At 45.2% G+C, this 7,824-nt stretch overlaps 1 long non-coding RNA gene across 1 annotated transcript; it reads left to right on the forward strand.

Moving 5' to 3' along the window:
- Nucleotides 1-3,097: 3,097 nt before the first annotated feature.
- LOC109311467 lies at nt 3,098-7,397 on the forward strand. The gene is made up of 2 exons (XR_002101516.1): nt 3,098-3,209; nt 7,232-7,397. It is a non-coding gene; the product is annotated as an uncharacterized LOC109311467 (long non-coding RNA).
- Nucleotides 7,398-7,824: the final 427 nt, after the last annotated feature.

Here is a 7,824-nt window from a genome sequence, read left to right on the forward strand (position 1 = left end):
CGGGCCTGAGGACCAAGCCCTGGGGGATCCTACTGCCCACATCCCTCCAGGTCAAAAATGACCCATCCACTAAGGTGTCTAGCCTCTTTCTTCCCAGCTCCACTAAGGTTTCCCTATCCCTTCTTCACCCTGGCTATACCTCCCAGTGCTCTTCCCAGAAGGTAAGTAGAAGCCTACTGGGCTTCAACAAGCACTCCATGTCTCTCATGCCAGGTTTGATCCCTCTTTAAATTTCCTGGCTCATCGCTCTCATTTGATGTCATCCACCAGGTGCCTGCCCAGCTGGATGATGTAGGAGCTAATAAAATGCTGTAGCAGTGGAGTGTGGTGCTCCCCATCAGTCTGCCACATCCCTGCAGGTAAGTTTATTTCAAGCCTGGTCTCAGCCAGGCTCCAGTGCTGGGGCTCAGCCCCTGGCCTTAAACTTTGCCACATAGTAGCACTGAGTGGACCCCTCTATACCGACAGTTATCTAAAGTGTTGTTCCAGAAGCCCCAATGGGTGGAATTGATCCGAGTGTTGATAACCATCTCAGCAAACGTGTTGGGGGGGGAGGGAGGAGGAGCCCAGGGGATTTTCCTGCTTCTTCACAGACCAGTAGCCCCATGTGCTTGGGCAGGGCTGAGGGATTAGTCAGGATACTGATACTTAAGTCACCCTGAGGTGTTGTTGGCACATTTGACTTTGTAAAGGTATTACTTTGGGCCCAAAAGCCTCTGTTGTGTTGCAAAAATACAACTGAGTTTTCCTTGACCAGACTGATATTTGCAATGCTTACCTGCTGGAGTTCATAAGGACTGTTTTTCCCAAAAACCAATGCCATATATGAGTTAATTTATACAGTTTAAATTGCCTAGTTTAGGCTGCCCTAATCTGTATTAACTTTAATCCTCATTCAATGAGGAACAGTAATTTAGACTGGAGCCAATTTTAATTTGGACTACAGATGTCCCCATATATATAGTGATGGCTATAGTCTGGATTAAACGTAGAAAAACATATAAAATCACCAGCAACACTCAGCCTTGTATGTCAGATACCAGTTCCATTTTGAATGAGGGGCTTCATTTTGTCTTCTGCTGTACTGTGGAAGCACAATGAGACAAAAGTCAGAGGAGGTAGGTAATAGGAAAAGAGACAGAAGTCTTGTACTTGGCAGAGTTGAAAAGAAAGGATAGTTACACTTTGATAAAATAGGCAAGTTACAGAAAGCCCCTCAGGGCTAAGATACCTACTGTCCAAGACTTGACAGTCTTACATGTCTGAATCCCAAAGCTTCAGCAATAAAACACCTGGGGGTGGGGGGACTTTAATCATCAGGTCACACTGATCAGAGTCTCTTGAAAAAGGGTCTTTCAGCCATTGGAGAGAGCGTGCATAGGATGAAGCAGGAAATTGGCTGCAAAGGTAGAGCAAGGAGGAGGGGAAAAGCCAATTCAAGGAGGGGGATTCAAGACCCACCCTCCCCCAGTGGACTCTGATCAAAACCTATAGAATGCTTAATAACAGACAAAATATAAGCAGAAAAATGCATATTGGGGTTTATTATTTTGTCTAGAACTTGTGCTCACTAAAGTAAAAAAAAAAAAGTTTGGTTTCTGGAACCTTTATGTATATTTGCTTCCACTATCACATGTCCCCGAATAGATGAACTTGAAACCGAGACACCCTGAAAGGTTGGGCACCGTAAATGATCACTGCATTGTCACCTAGTGCTCCTTATTTTATTAACTTTTAAGGATGGAGACGTTCTTTTCAATTTCTCTCTGTCTCTCTGTGTGCCCTATCTGAAACACAAAAAGTCTGTTTGATATCCCCAAAGTAGTCAAGGTTTGTTTTTCATTCTGCTTTGGAACTAACCCCAAAGCCTTTCTGATGTTTCTGTAAAACAGAATTGTACCAGAACATCTGTTACTGGATAAAAAGCCTGGGCTCTTTGATTCAAGCATCTTTCCCCTTCTACCACCCAGTCTCTCAAAAGTCCCCTCCAATTAACACTGATCTCAATGTTTAGCAGAAGCCCATTAGTTTTGATGAAATGACCCATTTCTGCCAGAAGTATCCTGGCCAGCTCTAATGATAGAGATAGAAACCCCAGCACCCCACCCAAACTCCTGACTGAGACCTCTAGAAGACACTGTAATACAAATAATGGTGACCGTCTGCAAACATGAACAAAGGCTGAATCTAGCAAATTATGCAGAGTATGAGCAGTACTAATAGAGTAACCACCAGGGTCAGCCGTGGAGGGCAACTCAGGGCAACTGCCCCAGACCCTGCACTTTGGGGGGCCCCTGTGGAGCGAGGCCAGCTTCACATCCAGCTGCTCACCAACCCCTGCTGCTGGTACTGCTGTATCCAGGCCCCACACAAGCTGATTTGCCCCAGGCCTACAATCCTGCTACAGTCATCTCTGGTAACCACTTCAGGTAACACCCTGAGAAAGGTAAAAAAATTTACAGATTTTTCAGCTCCCCTTCTCTGACCCAGTCTCTCCCGCTCTTCTACCTTCTTTTTTCCCTCATCATTTCCTATATCTCCCAGCAATCTCACTTCCCTTATAAAGAATATTTCAGTGCATTATGGGAATACTCCCAAGAAGCATACAGCAAAATTACCGCTCATGCTCAGACCTCAGTTGCTCACCTAAGTGGCAAAAAATGTCAGATTCGCCAGGATAGTTGCTAGGATGCATTCTCTGTATTATTTTGCTCAGCACTATGCAGCCACCTGCTCACTCATCCAGGTGCACCACAAATACCAAAGTCAGCCAGCTAAGTAGAAGCCAATATTTTGTAGCGTAATGAAAAAAAGCCCACAAGGATTCTTCCTCACTTCAGTGTTTCAAATCTGGGGGAAGCAGACAAGTCATCCATGACAATGAAGTGAGAGAGAGCGCAACAACACATGCTTCAACTTGAGACCATATGGCTTGTCAAGCACCGGGTGGGCCATGGATGCTCTCCATACACTAAAGGGGATGTTATGGAATGAAAAGTCAGAATCCTACCTTCCAAGCAGGGAAGATTTGATGAGCCACTGAGTCTGGATAGAGATGCATGGAACTCCTCCCTCAGACCAGCCCATCCATGTGGCTTCCACATGGTTTTATATAGAGCAGTGCTTCCCCTGGCTGACTCTCACTCCTACTTTCTGCTCCCCTCTACAAGAGCAGTTGGCTTCAGCTGGGAAATCCATGCTTTGCCAAGGTAAACAGATCATATTCAACACCTGCTTCTCCCTCTCCCTATTCTACAATCCCCTTGCTAGGCCCATGCGAGAAAGCTCATGTAGTGGAAGGTTCACCAGTCTCTTGATTACTCTGCATTATGCAGCCAACTTAAATAGACAAACTGGCCAGTGTCACAGTTGTAACCATATACCAAGGTGTTTGGGTTCAGTCAAGCAGCATGTTGTAGTACCATCTCCTTCATGAATAATAGATCCATCGCCATCTTCCCTCCTTTTTCCCCTGGATGCAGTTTCATGCTGTGCATACTTAGAATGTTTAATCAGGTGTATTTCTCAGCATAGGTGCACACTATCAGATTCCCCATTCAATTTCCTCCTGTTTCAGGCACCAACTATGTGAGAAATGGCCCCAAGAAAATCCCAGGGAGTTAATTAGCAGGGGCAGGTGCAAGGGCTACTGTTTGCATTTTTCTGGTGGCTTTATTTTCAAGAAAACATTTTTATTGCTTCTGGACAATTGACTGGGTCAAGTTGCAAGCATCTCCATTCTTCCTGAGACATTTCAGGACCTGGATCATGAGAGCATAGCCACCAAACAAGAATTCACTTTATTTATGCTCCAAAAAAAAAAACCAGTTCTTTGGCAAAGAAACCCACAAAGAGAGACAATCAAGCCCACAGAGATTCATGACACCCCAAGCCTCGCTGATGTACTGATGTTGTTTGGTCTTAGCTACAGCCCTTGTCTCATGCTGCCTCCTCTGGCCGGGGCTCAGCCCTTCTGCAGCTATGCCTGGCTCCCCAACTCTCCTCCTCAGGGCCTCAAATCCCCAGCAAGGCTCAGGCAACCTCAGCCTTACCTGGCCTCTCACACCACCCTCTTTCTCTGGGGCTTCTCATGCTCAGGTCCCCATAGCCATGCCTGGCCCCAAAATGCTGCACCCACTCTGGCACTAGGGTCCCCATGCTACCATGGGTCCCCTATGAAGTCCCCTCCAACCCATAATAGCCTCACCCAAGCCACCAGTTTAACAGTAAACAAAACACAAGCCCCTTGTCTGTAACAAATCTAAGCCATCTGGCTATACAACATCCAAGCCACTCCAGGGCTTCTCCATCTCTCACCAGTGTCACATTATTCAGCCATTCAGGCCCCTTCCTTTTTCCTCACTCAGTCCAGCAGAGCTCCTTCCCCTATGGCCACTGGCAAGGAACTGCCATCCTGGCCTCAGCCTTGGGGTTTATCTATGCCAGGCCCTGCCCCTTCCGGTCAGCTGACTCCCACCGGTTACCCTGGCAACCAGCACCTATGCCTCTTCACTCACTGTTCTTTACAAGGAGCAGGGCACCTATGTGCTCTGTGACAGTAATGCATAGTAATCCTCCCACTTAGCTGCTGGAGTGGGAAGGTCTCAGCTTTATGCCCACTTTGTGGAAAGGGGAAGCTCCTCCTTGGCTTGCTCCTGAGGCCTTATGGCTGAGGGCAAGCAAAGCATGGGAGCATCCGAACCCCAAGCCTCTGGGCTTGGGCCTGTAAGTAGGGTGCCGGTCAAAGGTTTTGGAAATGTCTGAAGCCCCAGATGGGGGTGGAAGATGTTTGCTGGTAGTAGGGCCACTTACAGTTCTGAACTGACTCTTGGATTTGGGATTTGTTTTGGATAATTTGGCTTGGAATTTGGAAAATTTTAAAAAACGTATTGTAGTTAAGTTACTCTTGAGTCACTTCAGCGTAAGTAAGAGGAGTGGTCAGGACAAATCCTACCATGTGGGGCAGGAATCTTTTATTTTGACAGGTTTTTTAATGTCAACCCCACTTCAAAATGGCCAACAGCCTGATTCTCCAATCCCTGCCACACTGTCCTAAAACCACCTTGTTTTACTTCTGTGAGGAGAAGCTGGTGCTGGCAGAAGCGCTGGAGGGAAGGAATGCAGCAGCTGCTTTAGCCCAAAGGTCAGAGCAGGTGGTGTGAACAAGAGAGGGTTAAAAACCTGCAACATAAGGCTAACAGTCACGCAGAAGCAGAGAAGAGACTTAGAGAAGATGATTGGGATGAGGTAAAGCCATAGTTCTTATAGATGAAAGTAGAGAAAGTAGGGCCCTCAAAGACCCCAATGCAAGAGGCCCTTGGAAAATCTCAGACATAAAGCTCGTTGCCTGGAAACTAATGATGTCCCCTGTTATTGTCAGAAACAGGAAATGGCTACAAGTGCAATAATCTGGGCCCTGCCGCTGCCACTGGCTTTTCCTCTTGACTCAGAGAGGTAGTAAGGAGGAGGGGAGTGGGGAAGAGAGAGGCCTTATTGTTCAGCCGGCTCCCAGGGTGTCACCATGTCCTTGGAATCCGGGGAGATTCCAAGCCTACTGCTGTTTAATCTGGATGATCAGTTGCCATGACAACCAAGCAGGCCAGGCATCCTGAAGGTTAGAGGCAAACCCATATCTCAGTAAGAGGGACTGCAAGGTCAAGGTGTATATGCATATACTTATGCTTGCCATATATGCCTGTGTGCTCACACTCTCATGTAGTTGCACATGTACACAGCTACAAATATGCAAATAAATGCACATATGCACATACACATGTGCTTTGGTGGGTACATGCATGAATTCCTGTGCCTAGTTCCACTGACCAACTTCCCTTGACACAGCATTGTAACCTGTTACAAGATAGGAACCAGCTGGGGATGGAACAGCATGAGAAAGTACACAAGATACTACATGCCAAAACTGCAGTATTATGGCATCTCACAGCATTTACTAGAACCAATGTAATCCCACAGCCCAAATCAAGAACCACATAACTGGGAGTTACAAACTTGATATTACAACTATGTTATAACACACTGCATAGCAAGGAAATGATCATGACATATCAATGTGGAAGAACTATGACAAAGGGAGTGAACATTTTGTGGAAGATCTTCCCCATTTTAAACTAATTTTCACAAAATTTAATGAAATTGCTCCTTTCACAATTAATAGAAAACACTATTGGTATTAGGATTTTTCCAATCCCTGATGTCCTTACATACTACTGCAAATTTACCAAGGCTAACTAACATTCAGAAATCAGATTCAGGAGCCAATCCCTTTTCCAAGTATCTGTAAAGACCAAATACCATAGTAATTTGTTCCCCTTGTTACAGCTAATAGCATCTCTTATGGTGTAAGAGATGCAAATTCTTTCTGTGTAAATGATCAAGCAGGAGTAGTAGCAGCACCTAACAAGATTGCCCAACACTTTCCATTGTAAGACCCAGCTTTCAATTGCTTATATAGCCAAGCTAACTATTTTGGCTGAAGTTTTCCATGCTCATTCTCTTCCTCATGCCAATTTTGGAAAATGTCAATGAAAACCTTTCTGCCATTTCCAAAAATGACTCCAGGCAAATATTCCTTGTTTTGCTTGTGTGTGCTGGATCTAAAATTTCCAAACTTTGCTTATAAGCCACATGAGCATCTATGTGATGCCACACAATGGAAATTCTGGTGATTCAGATTGCAACTTTAATCATATATTTTTAACAGTTTTTTGGTGCAACTCCCTAGGTTTTTAAAATGGCAAAGTCACACATTCAGAAGTTAGTAAATGCCAGGATTGAGGTTGCCTGAAAAACCTTAATTTGGTCCCCTACTGTGTAGCCATTATGAGATGGTCTTTAATTACTTGATCAGCCTATTTTTTCCCAACAGGAGCCTGTTCTCATTCAGTGTCCAGGATGGACACTACTCAGTTAATGAGCAGCTATCTCAACATTATGCTTTCTCCTGGTTGTTCAGTGTGTGGCCTCAGGCCTTATTTACTGCACATTATTCAAACCCTGCTATGAAGACAGAATTAGCAGCTTCCTAATGGGTTGTTCTGTGGCGCACATCACAATGAGTGCAGAGTATTTCACAAACATTAACCAATTCATGTTCACAACACATTTGTGAAGTGAAAGGTTGGTATGGTCCCCATTTTACAGGTGGCAGAGGCACAAGAAGATTCAGGTAAGAGATTTCCACTAAGTTTGACTCCTGTTGTTTCTCTTGCAGCTATGGGTGCCACTCAATACTTCTGCAAATCAGACATCAGGGTCTCATCTCAGATACCTAGAAGGTCAGTGACCACCTGTAAGGTCTGCTTTAAGCAGCTTAACCAGCACTGCACAGGAGCTTTGTGGTGGGGGCAGCAGTGATGGACAGCTGTCTTAACCTTGAACCTGTCCTTTGACTTTTAATAATCCTATGTTGCATTTATTACACACCTTCCAGCATCTGCAACAAATGAGGTAAGCAGACATGTAATAGGGCAGCTTCATGCTCTGGGCAGTGGCTCTGCACGGGACAGTGCCAGCTGCTGTACTGCTGGCAAATGTGGTGCAGCCATTTCCTAGCAGCAGTGGCTATCCCATCCTCCCCCCCATACCAAAAATGGTACCTGGGGCTACTGCCCAAGTTGCCCCCATTCAGTTCTACTACTACCAGACAGCAGTTCTACTATCAGGTACCAGACAGCAGTCTTCTTAACTACACAGTCCTGATTCATAATAGATTCTGACATATGCATTGAATGAAGTAGGGGGTCTATAAAAAAAAAATTTATGCGATCATGTAATTAAAGACTGGATCATTGTGTATACACAGAA

This window comes from Crocodylus porosus, unplaced genomic scaffold (genome assembly GCF_001723895.1).
Source record: "Crocodylus porosus isolate Cpor-Errol unplaced genomic scaffold, CroPor_comp1, whole genome shotgun sequence".
Lineage (NCBI taxonomy): Eukaryota > Metazoa > Chordata > Crocodylia > Crocodylidae > Crocodylus > Crocodylus porosus.